The sequence below is a fragment of the Hyperolius riggenbachi genome, chromosome 4 (assembly GCF_040937935.1).
Source record: "Hyperolius riggenbachi isolate aHypRig1 chromosome 4, aHypRig1.pri, whole genome shotgun sequence".
Classification (NCBI taxonomy): Eukaryota; Metazoa; Chordata; class Amphibia; order Anura; family Hyperoliidae; genus Hyperolius; species Hyperolius riggenbachi.
This window is the reverse complement of record NC_090649.1, coordinates 115,692,266-115,719,040: the sequence shown is the minus strand read 5'-3', so window position 1 is coordinate 115,719,040 and position 26,775 is coordinate 115,692,266.

The following is a 26,775-nucleotide window of genomic DNA, read 5'->3' as shown; positions in this document are numbered from 1 at the left end:
ATCTAGTTGTCAGTTGGATCTCTTTCCCGACTAGTTTTGCACTCCGGCGTCAAGGGCCTTGAGGACGCCAGAATGCAAAACTAGTCAGGAAGGAAATGGGCGGCACGATTCGTTATTCTCTGCTTGCTTTTTCCTTTGGGGTTTCCTATTTTGTAGGGAGTAATGTAAAGGATTTTGTAGGATGTAAGTTTTTTTATTATGCTTTTTATTTGTTTTATGGCTTTGTGAGTAATTTTAGGAATAAAACAGTCTACCCTTAGACTGGTTCTTCTTGCCTTATTACTTATTTATTTTCGCCTGAGCTATAGTGATGGTCATGTCTAGAAGAACTCATGGAGCAACGTGATTTGTTTGATCGGACTATAGGTTTGCTGTGATCACATACTGCTTTAGCACATGATCATAACTAGCTAATCAGAGACTTTTATATCTATCACCTAACCAAACTGATCACATGCTTCTCCATGCGTTCTCCTAGATGTGAGCATCACTATGAGCTTTAGGGCCTTTTCCCACCTGAGCTGTGTGGTATTTTTACCGCACCCCACTGCCGGGCAAAGAACGTCTATGGAGACTTTCATACTGTGACGTTACAGCATGGCGCAATGGAAGTGACATTTTCACCATTTCCCTGACATCGGTAAAGAACTACATTACCATGTGGCTTCTGTGTCACTTACGCTTCCGTGCACTTCCGCATACCACGAAGCAGGAAAGGACGGAAAGTGCACGTCACTTCCTGCTTGACCCAATGCCAGATGGGGAATACCGCGTTGTAACGCTGTATTCCCGAACCCCCCCGAAAGGCTTGTTTTTGCCGGTGCGGTATAGCTGCCGCACTGCACCACCAGTTTGCAGTGTGTAACTGGCCTCAATGAGAAATAATGTATGGGATAAACAGTTAAAGAGGGAAAATCCATGAGAAAACATATAAGTAAGTAGTAAAACAATTGACAAGGTCCTAATTTCAGTTGATTTTCATTCAACGAAATGTTTTTATCTACTTGAACATTTAATCAAACTGAGAAAATGTGTAGTGAATGGGACCTGAAGCTTAAAGGTGCCCATACATTCACTCGATTTCCTGCCGATAGACAGCAGATTCTAACACTGTGACCAAATCTGCTGTGAAATCGGGAAAGCAAACAGGTATCGATCGACCAATTTCCATCTGAAGTCGATCGATTCTGTTGATCTGTCCAGGTGGAAAATTTTGCTCGATATCCGGAGCACCCCGTTAGTGGCATTCATTTCAGTGACAACCGACACAACAATAATCTCACCTGTACCGCTGGTGCGTGTCCCCGGGTCCCTGTAGTCCCTTTCTCCAGCTGGCCTTCTTCATCATGACTTGATTTCCTGTCCCGTCCTTTGACCAGTAGAGATGTATCGAACGGTTTGCCGGCGAACGGTTCCAGGCTAACTTTGGGGGTTCGCGTTCGCCTGCAACAGGCGAACTTTTGCGGAAGTTCGATTTGCCCCATAATGCACTATGAGGGTCAACTTTGACCCTCTGCATCACAGTCAGCAGGCACATTGTAGCCATTCAGGCTACACTAAGCCCTGGAGTCCCCCCCCCCCCTTATATAAGGCAGGCTCGCTGGCCATGACACTCACTCATGTGCCTGCTAGACAGACTAGGGACAGCTGCTGCAGACTTGTTCTCCTAGGGAAAGATTAGTTAGGCTCTTGGCTTGCTCCTGGATGATTGATAAAATAGCACCCCTCAGCTCTCTTTTGAGAGATAATGTTTTCCTGATGTGTTTTTTTGTGTGTGTTGCTCACTGACACTGACATTGTACATCCCTATCTGTTGCAGCTGGACCTTGGTAATTGTTATTACTGAGCCAGCCAGGCCCTGCCTAACTATCTATACTGGGACACCTACCTATGCCTACCTAACTACTGGGGAACCTACTTACCTATACGGGGACACCTACCTACCTACCTATACTAGGGGACCTACCTATGCCTACCTACCTATACTGGGACTCCTACCTATGCCTAGCTAACTACTGGGACACCTACCTATGCCTACCTACCTATACTGGGTCTCTTACCTATGCCTAGCTAACTACTGAGGCACCTACCTATGCCTACCTACATATACTGGAACTCCTACCTATGCCTAGCTAACTACTGAGGCACCTACCTATGCCTACCTACCTATACTGGGACTCCTACCTATGCCTACTTACCTATACTGGGTCTCCTACCTATGCCTAGCTAACTACTGGGACTCCTACCTATGCCTACCTACCTATACTGGGTCTCCTACCTATGCCTAGCTAACTACTGAGGCACCTACCTATGCCTACCTACCTATACTGGGACTCCTACCTATGCCTACCTACCTATACTGGGACTCCTACCTATGCCTACCTACATACAAGAAGATAATAAGGTCCTTGCTTCATTGTGGACAGACCAAATTCGATCAGCTGGACAGTCACTGTTGTTCTATCACTGAGCTACCACAGCCCGGCGACCATATGGGCTGGAAAACTGCCACGGCCTGCACTCTGGCCATGGTACGCACCAGTCCAGCACGGCCGTCACTACGCAAACAGCTGTTTGCGGTGTGTTACACAGTGAGTTTGGTGTGTCAGTGTGAAGTAGAACTCTAATTACACTCCCTGATTGATGTATACACATGCAAGATGTTTGAAAGCACTTTAGGCCTGCAATTTAGCATTCAATGTGATTTCTGCCCTTAAAACCCTGGTTTGCGTCAAATCCAGATTTTTCCCCGGGGGCTTTTGGTGTCTATCCCACTCATCCATGCCCCCCTCCAGGTGTTAGACCCCTTGAAACATGTTTTCCATCACTTTTCTGGCCAGTATAATTTTTTCTATTTTTCAAAGTTCGCCTCCCCATTGAAGTCTATTGCGGTTCGCAAACTTTTCCGCGAACCGAACCTTCTGCGGAAGTTCGCGAACAGGGTTCGCGAACCGAAAATCGGAGGTTCGCGACATCTCTAGTGACCAGCGGAAGTTCAAACAGTGGAGGGCGCTCTACTGTTTGAACTTCCCCTTCTCACAGGTTGGGACAGGAAGCGAAGATGAAGAAGGCCAGCTGGAGAAAGGGACTACAGGAACCCGGGGACTCACACCAGCGGAACAGGTAATGTATTGCTGCTGGCGGGGGAAAGCAGGGGCGGAGAGGCAGGCGGCAGTGGCAGCGCTACAGATTGTGAATCAATTTCATGCTGAAATCCATTCAAAATCTGTGCGCAGTGTATGGGCAGCCAATAGATCCCTCTCTATGCAGATTCGATCAGAGAGGAATCTATCTGTTGGTCAATCTGGTGGCAATCGACCAGTGTATGGCCACCTTTACAAAGGCCACACTGACAGATTGATGTAGCAGGTCTCTGTCAGACCTAGGGATGAGATTAGCGTAATTTATCAACAGTGAAGAGGAGGATCACTAGCGCAAGTTTGCAGTGAAGAGTAGTGAAACTTCACTAGGGTGGTAACTATAAACATGTTGTCATGTGCAGTGAATAACTTTGTTTTTCTTAGAACTTGAGTGGATGTTTGAAATCAGCATATCGAAGTCTCAGTGTGCATTCACTTCAGTGAACAACATGCATGGGTGGTACATTTGATTAGTCCAAATAAAAATTCACCACTGCCTGATTCCCATCACTAATCTCACGCTAACCATTCCTAACATTAACCTTATTATCACAATAGGCACTTACTGTCATCTGCTATCACTAACTGAATGATCATACCTAAAATTACTAGTGCTCAAATTATCCTTGTAAAAATAGATGCCTCTGCTTTGGGCCATCATCCATAATAATGCAGTTTGAAATATCGGGTAATAAAACAGTGCTTATCTAAATTGCCCTCTGATTCCACAGAGCTCCATATTTTCAAGCATTTCTATCTGAAGACTCGGATCATCAATGCAAACTTGAATTCAGTAGTATAAATCGGGGCAGCAATATAATTATTGCGTCTTACTTTGCAGCATGTGAAGTAGCCTCGGCCTCTACCTGCTAACCAATGCAGTTAACAATAGTACTTTGGCTCAGTTCTCAGCAAGGTAAACAACTGCATGTGCCCTCCAGATTTGTGTATGTTTTCTCCAAGTTCTCTGCTACTGACAAAACCTGAAAACATACTAGTAGACTAATTGATGTCTGACCAAAATGACTCCAGGGTGAACGTATGGCAGCAGTAGATAGAGAAAAATTATATATTGGACGTTCTACATTAAAATGACTTTCCTAAAAAAGATGGTCGTGGAGGTGCTGCTAATTATTTAAAACAGGGGTCCACAACCCCCAGGGCTGCAGGCTGCTCTGAGCCGGGCCGTGCCATCTGTCATCACAGCGCAGAGAGAAGTGTCATTGAAGTTTGCCAGTGTAATGACAGATAGTGCAGCCGGAATGCAGTGCAGCACGCTGAAGTGAAACGTCATCATGTGCTAGAGCTTTGATCATCACGTCCTCACTCCTCATTTGTTGAGAAATTACTGTGCATGCCTGATTTTCAGCTGCACAGCATTTGTCTCTGCCTGCCTACGCCCCCCCCCCCCCCCGCCAGTGTCTTCAGGATAATATCCTCACACTGCCATACCCGCTATCCTCCGCACCTGCTTATTATACTTATTATACATAAACATACCATTTATTTTAAACACTTTGAATTTCACTGGCATTTCAGTGAAAAGTGTTTAAAATAAATTGTATGTATATATATAATAAGCACGCGTACGTCAAAAAAGGGCGTCGGGAAAAAAGGGTGCGGGGTGTAAACGATAAGCACTAATAGCGTTTATAAAAATATTGTGCTGTATTTCGTTTAAAAATAATGTTTTACAAATTTATAAATCATTAAAGAATGTGTATGAAATCGGCAATTGTGAAAACGTTAATCTTCCCTGTTTCAAAACTGAAACGATAATATATGTTTAATCGTTGTAATTGTATATTATTGTGAATAACCTTAATGTATTGTTTATTCTTATAATAAAATCTGAAAATATTGTTTATAACGATGATATAAATATAACTAAGTTCGTAATAAGTGTGGTAAAACATTAGTAAGTATTACTAAAATTACTGAAACTATACTTAACCCTACTCTCACACAGAACACTCCCTGTACCTACCCCTAACCCCTAGACACCCCTGGTGGTGCCTAACCCTAACCACCCCCCTGGTGATGCCTAAGCCTAAGACCCCCCCTGGTGGTGCCTAAACCTAAGACCCCCCTGGTGGTGCCTAAACCTAAGACCCCCCTGGTGGTGCCTAAACCTAAGACCCTCCTGGTGATGCCTAAGCCTAAGACCCCCCTTAGTGATCGCTTTATTGTGTGGAGAATAATGTTTTAAAAACAGTAAAGGATAAAATATATTACAATTTACGTTACGTACTGATCACTTCATTTTGTGAATAATAATGTTTACAAACAGTAAGGGATACAATTTTAATATGTTAATGACAATGATCGTGGGGAAATGTGGAAAACATAAATTAGCAAAAATGTAATGATAAAACGTTATTTTACGTGGGTGCCCTTTTTTCCCAGTGGGCGCCGTCACACGATAATTAATATGGCAGTCTATAGCGGCGCCCTTTTTTTCCACTTGCCTCATGCGCCCGAATTTACTGTTTCCAATAAGCAGGTGTGGAGGATAGCAGGGAGGGCAGTGGGGGGATTAGAGCGGCAGTGGGGGGCGGGGCTTATTGGTGCCGATTCTTTTTTTTATTTTCTAATGAATAAAATGTAACGTAATAAAAAAAAAACATTTGAATTGCAGAGCAGAAGGGTGACGCGAGGGGCGGAGTACAGTGACTGTGGCTGTGGAGCAGCACTGAAATATACGCTGCTATACATGCTGCAGCAGTGGGGGATGACCTAGCACGCACATTGTACAGCCCCATGCTGAGTAGCAACAGAGCTGAACAACATGCAAAGCTGCACTATCTGTCTTACACCAGAAGCTATAGAGAAGAGCCATCTTCAACCATTGTTACTGCTGCCACCTAGTGTCTGTTATTTGTAATGCAGCATGCTTTCTGTCTGTATGGACACCAGGTGGCAGCAGTGAGAATGACTGGGACGCTCTGGTCTCTTGCCAGCCACAGAGTTCAGTCTGCAGGACTTGAGAAGCTGATGCTGGAAGCTAGTGTGGGGAGAAGAATGGAAGGGTAAATGTGAGTCTGGGGAGGAGGGATGTGTGAAGTGGGTGTGGAGAGGAGGGTAAAGGGTCTGTGGGGTGGAGGGAAGGGTAAAAGTGAGGGTAGGAAATGACTGTGCCAGTAGATAAGGAAGCCCAGGCAGTACCCTCCTTCACACCACCTGTCACTCCAAATGTACCTTGTGCTGGTGGCTTATGCAGCAGCCCCACTGCAGTGTGGAGACATCCTTGCCAAAGTGCTGAGGGTGATGAAGATAGTGGTTAGGTAGGGCTGGTGTTGCCAGGACTTCTTTATATAATGACACTGCCTGTGGAACAAGCCCCCCCCCCCCCCCCGCTCAGTAACATCCCCATCCCCCGCATCCACTTGCATCCACCCAGTCCTTGGAAAAACTTGCTTGATGCTGATGCGGGCTTTGGGTCAAAAAAGGTCGGGGACCACTGATTTAACTGTCAGGCATAAAATCAAAAATCAATTCTTTATTTTTATCTGGTCAACAAGTAATACAGATGCTAACCAGACAATCCAAAAGTTAAAATCACTACTATTTTTCTTGTTGATGAATGATAATTCCCCAGTTTACCTGACTCTTATTTGGTACACACAACATTTGGTACACAAAAAGGAAGTTGTAGGGCATACTGGGTTGTCCTTTTTTGCTTCTCTAGTAGAAAAGTAGAAGTAGGGAAGCAAAATATGACAACCCAGCATGCCCTGCAACTTCCTTTTTGTGTACGAAGTTTTCTGTGTACCAAATAAGAGTCGTAAACTGGGGAATGATCATTTGTCAACAAGAAAAGTAATAGTGATTTTAACTTTTGGATTGCCTGGTTAGCATCCTTATGACTTGTTTACCAGATAAAAGTAAAGAATTGATTTTTGATTTTATGCCCGACAGTTACACATTAAAGGACCGCTATAGCAAAAAATTTTAAAGTTTAAAAATACATGAAAACACATAATAAAAAAGTATATTTCACCCAGAGTAAAATGTGCTACTAATTACTTTTCTTCTATGTTGCTGTCACTTACAGTAGGTAGTAGAAATCTGACAGAACTGACAGGTTTTGGACGAGCCCATCTTCTTATGTGGGATTCTCAGGGTTTTCTTTATCTTCGAAAGCATGCAGTGAACAGCAGTTCCTCAGTCCAACTGCCAGAATACAGTGCAAACAGGTAGGAGGGATGCCTGTATCTTTATACAGATCCTTTCCAGGAGCGTTTTTGTAAAGAATAAATTCAATACTAAGAATCCCCCATAAAAAGATGCACTCGTCAAAAACTGGTTGGTTCCAACAGATTTCCACTAAGTACTGTAAATGACATCAACAACATGTATTTTAGATTTTACAATTTTTTGCGATAGTGGTCCTTTAAAGTTCTATTTTAATTTTATACAAGTGCATGCAGCTTCAAATTGGACCAAATCAAAGGCACTAGCTGATGATTTTGAATGGTATAATTACAAGCTAGACAGATTTGCATAATCTCAAAATAATTAGACTCATATTGGCATATTAGACTCACATTGTACTTGTCCACCTTGTGATAACACAATGGTCTTGTTGATGCAGGGTAACTACTAAACCTGTGAATGTGTCGCATCAAGCAACGAGATGTTAGCAGCAGGACCGTGAAGTCCTTTGCTATAAAGGAATACTGTTGCCTTGAAGGGGTATACTGTCTTCCAATACAATGGAGAACCCACTTAAAAATTGGTAAATTAATTTTTTGCACCCTAACAGTAAATACTGTTTACCACAATAAAGGGAAATGTCTTTTATTAAAATTGATTAAAACAATGGACCACTGTTTTGCTTGCCATTATTCAATCTTGGTGTCAACAGCACACATCATAGCATTCCGCATCACCCACTCACACACCTATACCTGACTAATATCTGTTCAGAAGCCATCACCACAGAAGATAAATCAATCTAGGGAGAAAGCGGCTGAAGATGCTGCACCTGAAGGAGGAAGAGGAGAAGGAGGGTGGCTTTTCTTTTGTGTGCTGTTTTTCCCTGGTGCTCTTTCCATTGCAGTTTGTGCCTTTTCTCCATGTGCCTTCGTAAGGCACTTGTCCCTAGGTGGGTGTTGGCCTTTCCATGGCTCAATTTTTGGAGGCAGAGAGAACAGATGGCATTGCTCTGATCTACGACAGACACACTAAAAAAATTCCAAACCGCTGAGCCCCCCTGGGGTGTGGGCACTATGGTGGCCTCAGCAGCTGACGTTGAAGGGCATGTTGGCTGGCTGTCCATTGGTGGCGATACATGGCACCGGACACTGCCACCAGCTGTTTCTGACGACAAGTTTCCCCTGCTTCTTTAAGCAACTCGTCTCCTCCTACTCCTCTCTGACTCCCCCTCTGAACTGTCCACCTGTCACACACAGACAGATACCGGACAGGCACAGTGACACTGAATGTGGTCACGTAGGTAGGTGGGTGCACTGAAGGGAACAACAGGTAGGTATATGCAGTGATGGGTATTACAATGTGCACCTGTCACACACACTCAGGTACTGGACAGGCACAGTGAGACTGCGTGCGCTCAGGTAGGTAGGTGGGTGCACTGTGAACAACAAGTAGGTATATGCAGTGATGGGTATTATAATGTGCACCTGTCACACACAGACAGGTACCGGACAGGCACAGTGACACTGTGTGCGCTCACGTAGGTAGGTGGGTGCACTGTGAACAACAAGTAGGTATATGCAGTGATGGGTATTATAATGTGCACCTGTCATACACAGACAGGTACCGGACAGGCACAGTGACACTGCGTGTGTTCCCGTAGGTAGGTGGGTGCACTGTGAGCAACAAGTAGGTATATGCAGTGATGGGTATTACAATGTGCACCTGTCACACACACACAGGTACCGGACAGACACAGTGACACTGCGTGCGCTCACGTAGGTAGGTGGGTGCACTGTGAACAACAGGTAGGTATATGCAGTGATGGGTATTACAAATCTGCACCTGGCAAAGTAGTAATTACCATCAAGGGGCCAAAGGCCAGCTGCGACTGACTGACAGCGCTGTATATAATGTAAGTGGGCCACAAAAAAAAAATAGATCACAAGAACAACATTAGCTCTCAATAGAGCTGTTGAGGGGTGCTTTTTTAGCAATAAGAATCAGCAAGGAGCAAGCTAAGAAGCCTACAAGATCCTAACTAAGCTTTCCCTAAAGGTCTCTGCACAGCAGCACTCCCTTCTCTAATTACTGCAGGCACACGAGTGAGTGAAAAGCCTGATGCTGCCTGCCTTTTATAAGGGGGGTGGGGCTCCAGGAGGGAGTGTATCCTGATTGGCTACAATGTGCATGCTGACTGTGATGTAGAGGGTCAAAGTTGACCCTCATGATGCACTATGGGGGTGAACCGAACTTCCGGAAAAGTTCACGGTTCTCTGCGATCGCGAACCCCAGAAGTGAACCGGCGTTCAGGCCATCTCTAATCTAGGGCCTTTTAAAAGAATAAAAGAATGTATATGTGATGGTACATATAGGCGCATAAGTGTTTTCTGAGATATATCTTTTACTTTAACGGTGGGGGTGTGAGTAACCCCCACTTATCCCATGTTGCAGCCAATCGTATTGATTTTAGATCCAGTGGGCGCAAAATCACTTATTTACATATTTTTCTAATCTAGGGCCGCCCGTATATGCCCAGGCATCAGTTCACCTAAGGTGTAATCATACAGCTAGCTGGAAGTCCATCTGTGACAGCGCTATAGTGGCAATATAACATTTTTTTTTAATATCGCCACTACAGCGCTGTCACAGACGGACTTCCAGCTTGCTGTATGATTACACATTAGGTGAACTGATGTCTGGGCATATACGGGCGGCCCTAGATTGAATTATCTTCTGTGGTGATGGCTTTTGAACAGATATTAGTCAGGTATAGGTGTGTGAGTGGGTGATGCGGAAGTGCTATGATGTGTGCTGTTGACACCAAGATTGAATAATGACAAGAAAAACAGTGGTCCATTGTTTTAATCAATTTTAATAAAAGACATTTCCCTTTATTGTGGTAAACAGTATTTACTGTTAGGGCGTAGAAAATTAATTTACTACTTTTCTATTCCGGTGAGGGTGGAGCAACAGCACATTTCTCTTGCAGCCTGAATTACTATTTGCGAAGCGCAACAACAGAAAATATTGTATCTTCCACTGAAAAATTGGCCTAACATTCAAATCTCTATACAACCTAGGCCACTGGATACCTGAAGGATTTGTTGCAATTGCATCACACCTCTTATATCCTCAAATTAACAGGATCTATTAATTTAACCACTCACTGAGTCCAATTCAAGACCTTTGGAGTCATAGCCTTTTTTCATGCTGTCCCTACCCTTTATAACTCCTTGCCACACCCAATCAAGAAAGCTCCAACCCTGGAGGCGTTTAAATCAAAGTTGAAAAGCCACCTGTTTAGCCTGGCATTTATGATCACATAACAGGGGGATGTGGGGGAGGATAACTTGGCTGGGCACCAAAAAGGTCAGAAACATCCCTTGGCAGGTAGAAAGTGTGGGAGACAGAGGCATAAGGCCTTTAGCACAAAAGAGATTACAGCGGCAGGACTTCTGGAATCACTTAAAAGGGTGTGTGGTTATGTGTGCGTGTGAAGGGGGGGGGGGGGGGGAGACTGCTATAAGCAGACATTAAACCACACCTGAGTTACAGTGGCTTGCAAAAGTATTCAGCCCCCTTGAAGTTTTTCTCATTTTGTCACATTACTGACACAAACATGAATCAATTTTATTGGAATTCCACATGAAAGTCCAATACAAAGTGGTGTACAAATGAGAAGTGGAACGAAAATCATACATGATTCCAAACATTTGTTTACAAATAAATAACTGCAAAGTGGGGTGTGCATAATTATTCGGCCCCCTGAGTCAATACTTTGTAGAAGCACCTTTTGCTGCAATTACAGCTGCCAGTCTTTTAGGGTATGTCCAGCTTTGCACATCTAGAGACTGAAATCCTTGCCCATTCTTCTGTGCAAAACAGCTCCAGCTCAGTCAGATTAGATGGACAGCATTTGTGAACAGCAGTTTTCAGATCTTGCTACAGATTCTCGATTGGATTTAGATCTGGACTTTGACTGGGCAATTCTAACACATGGATGTGTTTCATCTTACACCATTCCATTGTTGCCCTGGCTTTATGTTTAGGGTTGTTGTCCTGCTGGAAGGTGAACCTCCCCCGAGTCACAGGTCTTTTGCAGACTCCAAGAGGTTTTATTCCAAATTTGCCCTGTATTTGGCTCTATCCATCTTCCCATCAACTCTGACCATCTTCCCTGTCCCTGCTGAAGAGAAGCACCCCCAGAGCATGATGCTGCCTCCACCATATTTGACAGTGGGGATGGTGTGTTCAGAGTGATTATTATTATTATTATTATTTAGTATTTATATAGCGCCAACATATTACGCAGCGCTGTACAGTGTATATATATATTGTCTTGTCACTAACTGTCCCTCAAAGGAGCTCACAATCTAATCCCTACCATTGCCATATGTCTATATTATGTAGTGTAAGTACTGTAGTCTAGGGCCAATTTTTAGGGGGAGCCAATTAACTTATCTGTATGTTTTTGGAATGTGGGAGGAAACCGGAGTGCCCGGAGGAAACCCACACAGACACGGAGAGAACATACAAACTCTTTGCAGATAGTGCCCTGGCTGGGATTCGAACCAGGGACCCAGCGCTGCAAGGCGAGAGAGCTAACCACTACGCCACCGTGCTGCCCAAATTAGTGATTTGCAGTGTTAGTTTTCCGCCACACATAGCGTTTTTCATTTTGGTCAAAAAGTTCAATTTTGGTCTCATCTGACCAGAGCACCTTCTTCCACATGTTTGCTGTGTCCCCCACATGGCTTGTGGCAAACTGCAAACGGGACTTCTTATGCTTTTCTGTTAACAATGGCTTTCTTCTTGCCACTCTTCCATAAAGGCCAACGTTGTGCAGTGCACGACTAATAGTTGACCTATGGACAGATTCCCCCACCTGAGCTGTAGATCTCTGCAGCTCGTCCAGAGTCACCATGGGCCCCTTGACTGCATTTCTGATTAGCGCTCTCCTTGTTCGGCCTGTGAGTTTAGGTGCACGGCCTTGTCTTGGTAGGTTTGCAGTTGTGCCATACTCCTTCCATTTCTGAATGATCATTTGAACAGTGCTGAACAGTGCTCAGTGGGATGTTCAAGGCTTTGGAAATCTTTTTGAAGCCTAAGCCTGCTTTAAATTTCTCAATAACTTTATCACTGACCTGTCTGGTGTGTTCTTTGGACTTCATGGTGTTGTTGCTCCCAATATTCTCTTAGACAACCTCTGAGGTCGTCACAGAGCAGCTGTATATGTACTGACATTAGATTACACACAAGTGCACTCTATTTAGTCATTAGCACTCATCAGGCAATGTCTATGGGAAACTGACTGCACTCAAACCAAAGGGGGCTAAATAATTATGCACACCCCACTTTGCAGTTATTTCTTTGAAAAAAAAAAATGTTTGGAATCATGTATGATTTTTGTTCCACTTCTCACGTGTACACCACTTTGTATTGGTCTTTCACATGGAATTTCAATAACATTGATTCATGTTTGTGGCAGTAATATGACAGTAATATGACAAAATGTGGAAAACTTAAAGGGGGCCGAATACTTTTGCAAGCCACTGTATGTAGAAATATATACGTTGTCCATGCCTGGGGGTGACTTAGTGACCCCATAATCACCACGGCTCCTCAGCTTTGCCAGCCTCCCCAATGCAATGTTTTCCAAGTGTGTGTGTATGTTGGGGGAGGGGGGTTATCCAAAGTTTTGCAGGTGGGCCCAGTGATTTCTAGTTATGCCCCCTAACCAGTGATATTCATGTCAACTGTCTTTCATATTAACATTGTTACTATTATGATTATACACATAAAAGACCAAAACTGGAACCGTTTTTCTTAACAGGGAACCACTTATACATTATAGTTAACTTAGAGATTAGCATATTGTATGATTTCTTTTTAAAATGTAGAGTGCTTAAGTGTCAATAATGTGCTCTTGTCCATCTAATAGTGGTGAAGCATGTCCTCTAATTATCTGTAGTTAAACAGCTGTGATTGTATCAGGGCTATCTGTAAAAGAAAAAAGCCTGGACACATTGCCTCCGTAATATGACTGTCTTTGAGTTGTCCATGTGTTCTCATGACCCTATCGGCCAACTGACTCTACATAACAGTTGCTGATATGACACTGGAACATAGAAGGATCCGTATCTACAAGGAATCCCTTGAGACAATCAATGTAAGATAAACATTAATGGAATTTCTTATCACACTGCCGGCTAACAGAAGGTCAATGTGAAGGTGCTGGAAGCAGGATTAAGGGAAATAAAGAATTTCTATGGTAACGTATTGCCTAAGGATTAGGGAAGTAAGTAGCCAAGGTTCCAAAAACGTAAACAGGTTTACCCGCCAATCGTATAGAAAGATGTTATTATATATCTTTATTGCAGCCTTTCCTTGCTGTGAACTTTAATGTCAGCCATCCATATGGGAGTCAAGATTACAGTTTTGAAGGGCAAGTTCAAGCACTGTGGAAATTGTTTTAGTTTCCATATTTATGCTGCTCTCTCTTAATAATCAGTTGCTGAAAATCAGCAGATTTGGGGCCTTCCATTCAAAATTATGACTGTATCAGAGGCAGCAATATGCATACAGCACTGCTCTGTGCCTAGTCACTGCAGGTAATTCTTAAAGCACACCTGAAGTGACATGTGACCTAATTAAATAAATATAGGTACATGAAGTACTAGTCCTACTAAGAAATTGTCTGAAGTCCCAGTCTGTTTTCTTGCACTGCAAATGTAACACAACTAGAGTTTTTATCTATGAAAATGGCAAATAGCTGATGTCACAGGAGAACCCAGCAAATTAATTTGTCGGGAACTCCTTAGTGATGTTAGGTGATAAGAAGCATGCATGAGCATGTTTCTTATCCCCTAAATTAAAGAGGGCCCAAGGGTCCTGATTCATCAACCTACGGTATGATTCATTGGGAGTCATGCTAATTAGGTAATGCCGTCATGCTAATTAGACATGGAGCACTACATTGTTAGCAGTAGTACTTGTAGAATTGACTTGCACTGCCTGCACATGGGAATTTTACCATAGTTTGGTGAATCAGAGCCAAGGAGAGATAAATCTTGAGATAACCAGGTAACTTATGAGATAATTTTTGTGAATCAAGCCCATGGTAACAAAGCAGCATCAAGTCAGATCCTCATGTGACTTCCTGAATCCCACAATATCATCCATAACAAGAATGTAACTAGAAATTTCTGGGCCTCCCTGAAAAACTTTGCCAAAAAAATGAAATTGGAAAGACAGGGAAGATATATATAAAAAAAAAAAAAAAAAAAAAAAAACTTACAGTATAGGTAGCCAGTTATAGGTTGTAACGGTTGGGTGTCGTAGCTCAGATGTCTGATTATGTGGTGATCTGCAGAATCACCAATAATGCAGACGCTATACCCGATTATGTGTGATCTGCAGAATCACCAATAATACTAGTATAGCAGACAAGGAGCAGAGTGTGTAGTGATTTGGCGCAACCGTAACTTTAATGGTACAATGAGACCTCACCAGAGGGGCTGGTGAGGTATAAACAGTACACTGACCATGCACTAACGTACAACCTCCAGCAAGCTGGAGGAACAATACTGAAGAGGCTGAATCTCCCGAGGAGCGGGTGATTCAGACTGTACTGCAGCCTGCGAGACACAGTAATACTACAATGACAGGTTACCTAACGAGCAGGTAATTAAGGCTGAACTATGGCCTAGCAGAAGTGCTTCACCAGCGGAGCTGGCATAGTTAACACCTCACCAGTGGCGAGGGCCCACTGGTGAGCAGAATGGTCAGGCAGGCAAGGTTCGGCAACAGAAAGGTAAGTATCAGTACAGGATCGTGAGACAAGAGAGTAATCGGTAATCAGGCAGAGGTTCAGCAACAGGTAAGCAGATAAGTGAAAGTACAGGATCAGAAAGCAGAATCAGAGTCAGGGCAATTGCAAAAAGTCATACACAGGAGATCAATACAGTAGCAATAACCTAGTCTGGGTGTGAAATCCTTAGCATCAACACCAGGAAACTAGTCTAAACAAATAACAATCACAAGGTAGCAATGTCCTAGTCTTGGTGTGAAATCCTTAGCATCAACACCAGGGTACTAGTCTAAGGTCTGAGCGCTAACACGCAAGTATTCACGACATTCATAGGTGCCCCCAGTATAGATAGCCAGTTATAGCCCCCCCACATTATAGATAGCCAGGCTATAGGTGCCCCCAGCATAGGTAACCAGCTATAGGTGCCCCCAGTATAGCCATTTATAGCCCCCCCCATTATAGATAGACAGACTATAGGTGCCCCCATCATAGGTAACCAGCTATAGGTGTCCCCAGTACAGATAGTCAGTTATAGGTGCCCCCAGTATAGGTAGCCAGCTATAGGTGCCCCCAGTGTAGATAGTGGCCTTGGTCTGGCCCCAAGTTCCATTCTCAAGTCCCCCCCCCCCCCCCCACTGCTGCATCCAAATCCAAATCCAAAAAAGCTTTATTGGCAGGACCAAATACATTTAGCATTGCCAAAGCAAAACTTAAGATTAACATGGGAGGGAGGATTGTGGGAATAAGGGAAGGATATAAGGGGTTGGGGTATATAGTCCATAGGTGTGTGGAGGATGTAGGGGACAGAATGGGGGACTGGAATATACAGTCCATAGGGGGGGGGGGGTATTGGGGGAATACAGTCTATGTGGTATCATGTTCCTCTCAGTTGGTGGCAGGCAGTGATATATCGGGCAGCTATTTGCACGGTTGTTTCCTCCTCCCCCAGTAGGATGTAGAGTTTCCTCTCCTCATCTGTGGAGGTAAAATCCTGGATGTGGGCGGAGAGTCTCTGGAAGTGGACAGTCCTCACAGGTGCGTATTTGCTGCAGTGTAGCAGGAAGTGGGCCTCATCCTCCAAGACATTGTTTGCACAGTCTCTCCTCCCGGGGCTTCCGTGTCTGTCTGTGGCACCCTGTCTCTATCTCCAGGCTGTGGGCACTCAGACGCAGAGCAGGGACAAGGTCCTCCAGCACCCAAGGCTGAGACACCAAAGTGCGCCCCTCCATCCCTCCCACCCCAGCCGTCACACACTAATTGTTATTAGACTAAGAGGGCCACAAGGCCCACAACCTCCCCAACACCTTAATATCTAGTTATCTGGCTTGCAGTCACTGCTATGTATCACCTTTTCTTATTTATTTCTGCTTAATACACAATTAGGAATGACAGCTGAATGAATTGTGTGCCCCCTCCTGCGGCCCTGCTCAGATGGTACAGGCTCAGGGTCTGTCTGTCTTTGTGGTGATGTAGCCTCTCCAGATATGGAGCCATTGTGTACTCCCTCTGTAGTGATTGGTAGACAGTGAGTTTTTGGGAGTTCTTTATGTCACTTCTCCATTCCTCTATGTATTGTTCCTTGCAGCTTTCTATAGTCCCTTTTATTTGGGCTTTTGTCAACCTGTGTTGGTGGCCTTGGCTGGGCTGGCTGCTGATGCTTTGCTTGAGAGCACGTGGTATGGCCTCGCCCCCCTGGCTCAGTGAGGCTTTATGTTGGTAAGTGCTGGGGCTGCTGCTCTGTATATGCGCCCAGTATGAGAGCGCCCTCTGCATAATAGTCAGCCATAGTGGGAATCTACCTAGCTCTGCCCGGCAAGATGAGTTAGAGGTGCTGCGATGGACTTGGAGAAGATACTTGCAGAACTCTAGATGGAAGATTTCTGTTGGGCTGGAGTCCAATTTTGATTGGTCAAGGTAGGTGACCGGGCCCCATACCTCACTGCTATAGAGCAGGATTGGGGTGATGATGCTGTCGAATATCTTTACCCAGACTCTCACTGATGGTTTTAGGTGGTAAAGCTGTCTTCTGATGGCATAAAATGTTCTGCAGGCTTTTTCTTTTAGGGCCTTTACTGCCGGTTTAAAACTCCCTGATTGGTTGATCTCCAGCCCCAGGTAGGTGTAGCTGTTAGTGGACACCAGTGGGGAGCCATTTAATATAAATCAGGTGGTGGGGTTTTTATTTCCATTCTTCCTCTGGAACACCATCACTTTCGTCTTCTTTGGGTTGATGGGCAACAGGGGTGCAGCTAAGGTTTTTGTGGCCCCAAGCGGACTGTAGCAAGAGGCCCTATCCTGCGGCGCGGGAAGCGCGCCGCGGCGAAAAATGGGTGTGGCTATCCCGCATAAGTGGGCGTGGCCATGACATGTGGGTGGAGCAGGAGGGCGGATTGGGGCGGGGCTGTTTGCGGGGAAAAAATGGATGTTGGGGTGATTGAGGCGCGCGTAGCGCGCCGAAAGATTGGCGCGGCCATGACATTGTATGGGCGAAGCTTAACCGTAGCACAGCAAATATAGCCAACTATGACCATTAAATAATAAATGCAGCAACAGTTACCCCAGACACCAGAAAATAAAAACGCAATTTGGGCCACATTTCAGCAGAAATCAAACGCAATTAGGGCACATTTTCAGCAGAAATCAAACGCAATTAGGGCACATTTTCAGCCGAAATCAAACGCAATTAGGGCACATTTTCAGCAGAAATCAAACGCAATTAGGGCAGAGTTCAGCAGAAATCAAACGCAATTAGGGCCACATTTTCAGCAGATATCAAACGCATTTAGGGCACAGTTCAGCAGAAATCAATCGCAATTAGGGCCACATTTTCAGCAGATATCAAACGCAATTAGGGCACAGTTCAGCAGAAATCAATCGCAATTAGGGCCACATTTTCAGCAGATATCAAACGCATTTAGGGCACAGTTCAGCAGAAATCAATCGCAATTAGGGCCACATTTTCAGCAGATATCAAACGCATTTAGGGCACAGTTCAGCAGAAATCAATCGCAATTAGGGCCACATTTTCAGCAGATATCAAACGCATTTAGGGCACAGTTCAGCAGAAATCAATCGCAATTAGGGCCACATTTTCAGCAGATATCAAACGCAATTAGGGCACAGTTCAGCAGAAATCAATCGCAATTAGGGCCACATTTTCAGCAGATATCAAACGCATTTAGGGCACAGTTCAGCAGAAATCAATCGCAATTAGGGCCACATTTTCAGCAGATATCAAACGCATTTAGGGCACAGTTCAGCAGAAATCAATCGCAATTAGGGCCACATTTTCAGCAGATATCAAACGCATTTAGGGCACAGTTCAGCAGAAATAAATCGCAAATTCGCAATTAGGGCTGCGGCTGCAAAAAGAAAAGAATTTACTCACCTGGCAGGCTGGCACTGGCAGAAGTCTTCTCTCCCTGGTCTCCTCTCCCGGCCGGCTTCTCAGGCGCGCAGTTCCCACGGAGCTCCCTCCCTGGCTTCCTCCTCCAATCTCCCGCGCTGATTCATGCAGGGCTACGGGTCGGGAAGATGGCCACCCGAAGCCCTGTACTGGAGACATAGTCTCCAGAGCAGGGCTTCGGCGGTGGCCATCTTCCTGTAGCCCTGCTCTGCTCTGCCAGCCCGGCGGGGCTGCGGGGAAAAAGTGACGTCACGCCGACGTCACGGAGCCGCCGAGGCCCCTAAGATTGTGAGGCCCCAAGCGACCGCTTGGTTCGCTTTATGCCTCGCGGCGCCCCTGATGGGCAATGCCCATGTGGTGCAGAAACTTTCCAATACTGCCAGGCTATCCTGTAGCCCTTTCTCTGTTGGAGAGAGCAGCACAAGGTCATTTGCATACAGCAGGAACTTCACCTCACGATCATGCAGGAGGAGGCCTGGTGCTGGGGAGGATTCCAGGGCTACAGCCAGTTGGTTAATGTATATGTTGTAGAGTGTTGGGCTCAGACTGCAGCCCTGCCTGACTCCTCGACCCTGCTTGAAGAACGCACTTCTCTTCCCACCCACTTTCACACTGCATTGATTCCCAGTATACAAACTCTTGATGACATCATAGGTTCTTCCTCCTATTCTGCTCTCTAAGAGTTTTAGGAAAAGGCCGGGGTGCCACACAGAGTCAAACGCCTTCTTAAAATCCACAAAGCAAGTGTGTATTTTGCCACTTGAGTTTTGAAAATGGGTCTTGATGAGGCTGTGCAGTGTGTAGATGTGGTCAGTTGTGCGGTGGTTTGGCATGAACCCAGCTTGGCTTTTGCTGAGTACGTCCTGCTTTTATTCATGATGCTGTTAAAGAGTTTCTCCAGTGTGCTGCTGACACAGATTCCTCTGTAGTTTGCTGGATCATATCTGTCCCCATTCTTGTAGATGGGTGTTACGAGGCCTTCGCTCCAGGCCTGAGGAAAGGAGCCTGCACTCAGGATGAGGTTGGATAGCCTTGTGAGTGTCTCATGTATGTCTGGGGGGGCTGTATTTGATCATCTCTGGCAGGATGCCACCTGTACCACTGGCCTTCTAACATTTTATCAGCTTTGTTCTTTCTCTTATTTCCTGCACCGTGATTGGTGTATCCAGAGGGTTTTGAAAGTCCTTGATTGTCTCCTCCATGTCCTTCAGGTTTGCGGCTATTTGTTTCTGTTCCAAGGTTTGGGCATTTTCTTGGATGTCTTTGTAGAGGTCCCTGAAGTAGTGGAGCCAGATGTGGCCATTTTGGATATGAAGAGGGCTTTTTTTTGGCTTTGCACCGATATGGTTCCAGATCTCCCAGAATGAGTTGTCCTGGAGGGAGTCCTCCAGCTGTTGAAGTTTGTGGGAGATGTGGCTTTGTTTTTTCTGCCTGAGGGTGTCTTTGTATTGTGTCTGTAGGTGGTCATGGGCTTCCCTTAGGTCCTGGTTGTTGGGGTCTCTGTGCTTTTGGTTAGAGGCTGCCCTTAGCGAATTACGTAGAGCCTTGCATTCACTGTCAAACCATTTTTGGGACTGTTTATTTGTGGATCTCTTAAAGTTGGTCTGCTTGAGGCCTGCTAGTACTGCTATGGTATATAGGATGTTACTAAAGTCTTTCACTGCATGATGGCTGACACCCTGTTGGTTTGGTTCATATGGGTTGTTATAAAAGTTTGTCAGCAGTTCTTGTATTTTGGCAGTTTTGTTCATGTTGGTGTATTCGGTGGCAAACTGTTTGGGCCATTTGAAGGATGGTGGCAGCTTGTAGAGACCGGTCTGGTGAGGCTGCTGTGCGGTTGGTTTAGTAAGGGCTATTATTATCCCCTGATCTAAAATTACTTCTCACCAGATATAATAGCTGACCAATGACAGACCAGCAAAGCACGCTCAGTATCCAAAATAATTTTCTCCTCTGGGATCATTCAATCTTCACCAGCATTCCTCAAAAAAGTAAAAAGAGTCACTTATATGGTGTAGTATGTCCTTACAAGGCAGTAACACCTGACCGCCAAGATTCCATGTGTATGAGAACCAACAATGAGACCCACTTGTTGTGATAATAATCCATCACCTGTAACAAAATAAACTGCTCACCAGATTTGCTGGCTGACCGGCGACCACAGACCAGCAGATGTTGTTTGTTAGGTGGCAGTATTCCTAAGCAGGCAAGCCTCCTGAGGAATGCTGATGAAGAATGAATGATCCCAGATGAGACAATTGTATTGGATAGATACTGAGTGTGTTTTGCTGATCTGTTGTTGGTCAGCTAGTATATCTGGTGAGAGGTAATTTTTATTATTTATCAGAGGGGTATGGAAAAATAGATTGCGTTGTGCCCATAAAACACGCCTCTTCTTAACCCTGCTGGCCCACCCTTGTATCCTATTTACCTCCTTCTCCACCTCTCAGATCTCGCACTATAGTTCACAGGAGTGTCGGGGAATGGCAGTTTTGGAGGCTACCTGTTTCGCTCAGTTCCCCGGATCAGGTAGCCTAATTTCTTTTAGTTTCATAAGCCCTCCTCGGGCTTTCTTTAAAGCAAACCTGCATTGAAAAATAAAAGTCAAAATAAACACACATGTTGCCAAACTTACCTCCCGTGTAGTCTACTCATCAATCTCTTTCTCCTCGCCTGCATCCTGTTTGTCCATTGTGATCAATGGAATTATCTGTCCTCAATTTTCATTTTAAAAAGCTTAACAGCTTCAGCACTTTGATAACGATAACCTGTAATATATTGCACACTTGAGCCATAGGGAAACATGAACATTACTTTGCACATCAGTTGTCCTTTCAGTTATAACTGACAGCAACTGGTATAGTGGAAAAGGACCCTTTGGTTTTCAGTTCTGACTAGATCTAGTCGGAACTGGAAGGAATGTTGGAAGAAAATGGTTCAGGTTCCCTATAAGTTCCTGTGACTGGTCTCTAACAAACAAATGGTTAAGATCTCTTTTAGCAATGGTGGAAATAAGAAAATGAGAAAACTCACTGAGAGTGTATATCCGAATGAATTCTTACTTTACATCTACTTTTAATAGTACTCCCAAAGATGTATTAGATGCATTCTTGGAGAACGGTGATTAGGATCTCAGTAGTAATGAAACGAAAGCAAAGAAGGAAATTACATTTTGGGTACATGTTGTAATAAAATGCTCTGACAAAAAGGGTAATGTTCCCATATGACCTAAAGACGTATAGGCGGCAGCAAAAGAAGAGATAATTGGCTGACAATTGCTACTGCTTTGTAACAGCCATATAAATGGACAAGTACTGAATTCTCTCCTATCAGAGTACAGCTAGAAATGATTTAACCTTTGCGTGACTCAACACCAAGTTTAAAGAGAAACTCTCGACCAAGAATTGAACTTTATCCCAATCAGTAGCTGATACCCCCCTTTTACATAAGAAATCTACTACTTTTCACAAACAGACCATCAGGGGGCGCTGTATGACTGATATTGTGGTGAAACCCCTCTCACAAGAAGCTCTGAGGACCGTGGTACTCCTGGCAGTTTCCTGTCCGTGAACCTTGTTGCATTGTGGGAAATAGCTGTTTACAGCTGTTTCCAACTGCCAAAAAAAGCATGCAGCAGCTACATCAACTGCCAACAGTAAAAATGTCACCATGCAATAAATGTCAGAATGTAGATCAGGGAGAGGAAAGATTTTACAATGGGCAAACACTGACTCAATCAATCATACATAATTAATGTAAAAATGAAGCACTTTTTTTATTACATTATTTTCACTGGAGTTCCTCTTTAAATTAGATATATATAGATAGGAATGGTGCATTCATAGAAAAATAAAGGATTATAGACCAGCTTCATCCAGACCTGATTGGAGAATACAGGGGCGAGTTTACTATGCAGCACTTTGCACCTGTCCCACCTTTGGGCACCACAGGATTGATGCTGGGTACAAACTAGACTTTGTTTGGATGCTTTAACCATTTATGCCTCCAGGACGTAGTACCTACGTCCAGGAGGCCACGTGTGCGTCCCCGCGCTCCCGCGGCTGAGCGGGCTATGGTGCCCGATCACTGATTCCTCTCCCCCGCTGAAAAAGCGACAGCTTCTCTCGGAAGCTACGCTTTTTCTGAAGCTCTGTACCTCTAAGCGTACATTGTACGCCTAGAGTGATGTCATGTAAACAAACTCAAGATTGCCATCTTGTGGCCAAAAAGTAAAACTACAAGTAAAAGTAAAAAAAAATTACAATACACAAATATTTCCCCAAATAAAACACTATTTATATCACACCCTCCCAAAAATGCCCACATAAAATGTTTAATAAAAAAAACAAAAACATTACTATAAAAAAAACACATAAATATTTACCTAAGGGTCTAAACTTTTTAAATATCTATGTAAAGATGAAATATTTCTCTCTATTTTTTTTATAAGCTTGTAAATAGTGATGGATGCAAAACGGAAAAAATGCTCTTTCATTTCCAAATAAAATATTGTCGCGATACATTGTGATAGGGACATAATTTAAACGGTGAAATAACCGTGACATATGGGCAAATACAATACGTGGGTTTTAATTATGGAGGCATGTTTTATTTTAAAACTATAATGGCCGAAAACTGACAAATAATGAATTTTTTCATTTTTTTTTCTTATTCTTACTGTTAAAATGCATTTACAGTAAGGTAGCTCTTAGCAAAATGTACCCCCCAAAGAAAGCCTAATTGGTGGCGGAAAAAACAAGATATAGATCAGTTCATTGTGATAAGTAGTGATAAAGTTATAGGCTAATGAATGGGAGGTGAACATTGCTCGGATGCATAAAGTGAAAACGACTGAAGGCTGAACTGGTTAAAGAGGAACTCCAGTGAAAATAATGTAGTAAAAAAAGTGCTTTATTTTTACAATAATTATGTATAAATGATTTAGTCAGTGTTTGCCCATTGTAAAATATTTTAAATCCCTGATTTACATTCTGACATTTATCACATGGTGACATTTTTACTGTTGGCAGGTGATGTAGCTGCTGCTTGCTGTTTTGGCAGTTGGAAACAGCTGTAAATAGCCATTTCCCACAATGCAACAAGGTTCACAGACAGGAAACTGCCAGGAGTACCACGGTACTTAGAGTTTCTTGTGGGAGGAGTTTCACCACAATATCAGCCATACAGAGTAGAGATGTGGCGAACATCTCCAAATCCCTGGGGCTCTTACTACTTCCGGGTCGCACTGACTCGGAGTAGTACGCATGCGCTGCCCGGCGGAGCGCGTTCTAGATTGCGCTCCTGTTGCCGGGCACTTTCTGCGCATGTGCGTGACGTCATCAACGACGTCACGCTCATGCGCAGAGAGTGCCCGGCAACAGGAGCGCGATCTAGGACGCGCTCTGCCGGGCAGCGCAGGCGTACTACTCCGGGTCAGTGCGACCCGGAAGTAGTAAGAGCCCCAGAGATGTTCGCCGGGCGAACAGTTCGCCACATCTCTAATACAGAGCCCCCTGATGGTCTGTTTGTGAAAAGGAAAATATTTCTCATGTAAAAGGGGGTATCAGCTACTGATTGGGATAAAGTTCAATTCTTGGTCGGAGTTTCTCTTTAAAAAGAAAAAAATGCATACATTTTAAAGGGAAAAAGAAGGAAAATAGAAAAAAATCGTTTATTTTTCACTATTCACCAATTATAATTTTAAAATGAAAAAAATGTAGCTGAAGATGAAAACTACAGATCACAGATTGTATTCAGCTATTTATCCAATGCATAACCATAAAGCAAGCCTGAGGCGAAACAAAAGTGTAGTACGGCAAAGGAACAGTACATTAGTAGCAAAGAAAAGAGTCTCATATTTTTATTTTCAGTTATATAGCTTTTTTTTATAACACTGTATCATTCTGTCATATTTGTAGTTTGCAAACCACACTCTGTATTTTAAACTATAATGCAGAGCAGAGCTATTGATCCTTTAAACGCTCCTGCAGTAAAACCTTATCTAAACCTGTCTCTCACTGTTTCATGGTTGTTTAGGTGCTTCAGAAAACAGGACTTTCTTCGACCCAAGTTGGGTTCACGAGCTCACAGAAGCTCTTTTGCATAGATAACTGAAGTTCATTAACTCTTCTTGTACTGGAAAACAACACGAGACTCTTTTATTTGCTACTAATGTTCTATTTCTTAGCTGTACTACACATACATACGTTTATTTTCGCTTCAGATTTGCTGGTACAATGCGTTGTAATGATATTCGATTTTAAAATAAAGTTATGTATCTGCTACATTGTTTACTTTCTCACCTTTAATTGCTTTAACTGTAACGAAAGTGTAAAATTATCTGACTGTAAAAATGGTAGAAAAAGATAGTAGAGAGGGTAATTGGTTGTTTTATTATATAGGGAGTGTGGTCTAAAAGTGGCTATAGTTAACCACCTGAGCGGTCTGGACGAGCTCAGCTCGTCCAACACCGCCGGAGGCTGCCGCTCAGGCCCTGCTGGGCCGATTTACATCAAATAAAAAGCAGCACACGCAGCCGGCACTTTGCCAGCCGCGTGTGCTGCCTGATCGCCGCCGCTCTGCGGCGATCCGCCGCGAGCAGCGGCGAAAGAGGGTCCCCCCAGCCGCCTGAGCCCAGCGTAGCCGGAACAAAAAGTTCCGGCCAGCGCTAAGGGCTGGATCGGAGGCGGCTGACGTCAGGACGTCGGCTGACGTCGATGACGTCACTCCGCTCGTCGCTATGGCGACGATATAAGCAAAACAAGGAAGGCCGCTCATTGCGGCCTTCCTTGTTTATTCTGGGCGCCGGAGGCGATCGGAAGATCGCCTCCGGAGCGCCCTCTAGTGGGCTTTCATGCAGCCAACTTTCAGTTGGCTGCATGAAATAGTTTTTTTTTTATTTAAAAAAAATCCTCCCGCAGCCACCCTGGCGATTTAATCAGAACGCCAGGGTGGTTAAAGGACAACTAAAGTGAGAAGACTATGGAGGCTGCAATGGCCCATGTTTATTTTCTTTTAAACAGTACCAGTGGCCTGGCAGCCCTGCTGATCTGTTTGACTGCAGAAGTATAGAATCACACCAGAAACCAGCATGCAGCTAATCTGTCTGATCTGACAATAATGTCAGAAACACCCAATCTTCTGCATGCTTGTTCAGGGTCTATGGCTAAAAGTATTAGAGACAGAGGGTGAGCAGGGCTGCCAGACAACTGGTACTGCTTAAAAGGAAATAAACATGGCAGCCTCCATATACCTCTCTCTTCAGCTGTCCTTTAAACAGCATTGTCATTGTAATAGTTCCTATCCCTATCACATGGCCCCATTCTGTGTGTCTCCTTTTTCAGTTACTTCATTAACATGTCCCCCCATTTTTGGACTCCTTATCTGCCTTATAGTGCCTTCACGAATACAACCTCTGTGCTGTGCCCCATTATATCTCTGTTGTGTGCCACTTTTTACTGTCCATGAGCTGTGAATCCCTTGTAGTGGTCCCTGCTCTGTACCCTCTTATAATGGCCTCTGTGCTAGGCAGCCCTATAGTGGCCTCTGTGCTGTGGCCTCTGTATTCCTTTGTAGTAGCCCCTGTGCCCTCTTATAGTGACATTCATTATGACTTTCTCTTATGGTCTCATGGTTCCTCCTACCCCTTATAGATTTTGCTGGACGTGTAGTGGACGGTCCCTCTCTTCCTTATAGATTCCCTGGTGGTCTAGTGGTCCCTCTCTTCCTTATAGATTTCCCTGGTGGTCTAGTGGTCCCTCTCTTCCTTATAGATTTCCCTGGTGGTCTTGTGATCCTTCCTCCCTAACATTTTTTCCCCGTGGTTCAGTGATCCTCCTTGTGCCCCTATGAAGAGATTGCCAATCTGAAGCATGCTGGATATTTATTTGCTTATCCCTCCCCATGCTATGAACAATGAACAGTGCTCCTATGCCTGCAATGGAGCCAGCCTTGTCCAGCTACGTATACTTGGTCCCAGCCTGATAAAATCATCTGGGGAAAGAGTCTTGGACAGTTTTCACATTTGCAGCCGGACTTGGAACTCAAAATAGAAAGAAAAGGTTAGGGTAACCATTCCTCCCCAGGGATTGTCTGCGGATATCCTAAACACATACGTTGTGCACCTTTTTTTGCAGGAGGGTAGTCCACTGGAGTCAGTGAAAGAGGGATGATTCTATCAGTGCAGGTGTACTGTTGTTTGGGTGTGGAGACAAGCTACCCGAGTGTGTGGATCAAGATTTTCCGGTGGACTTCTGAGAGAA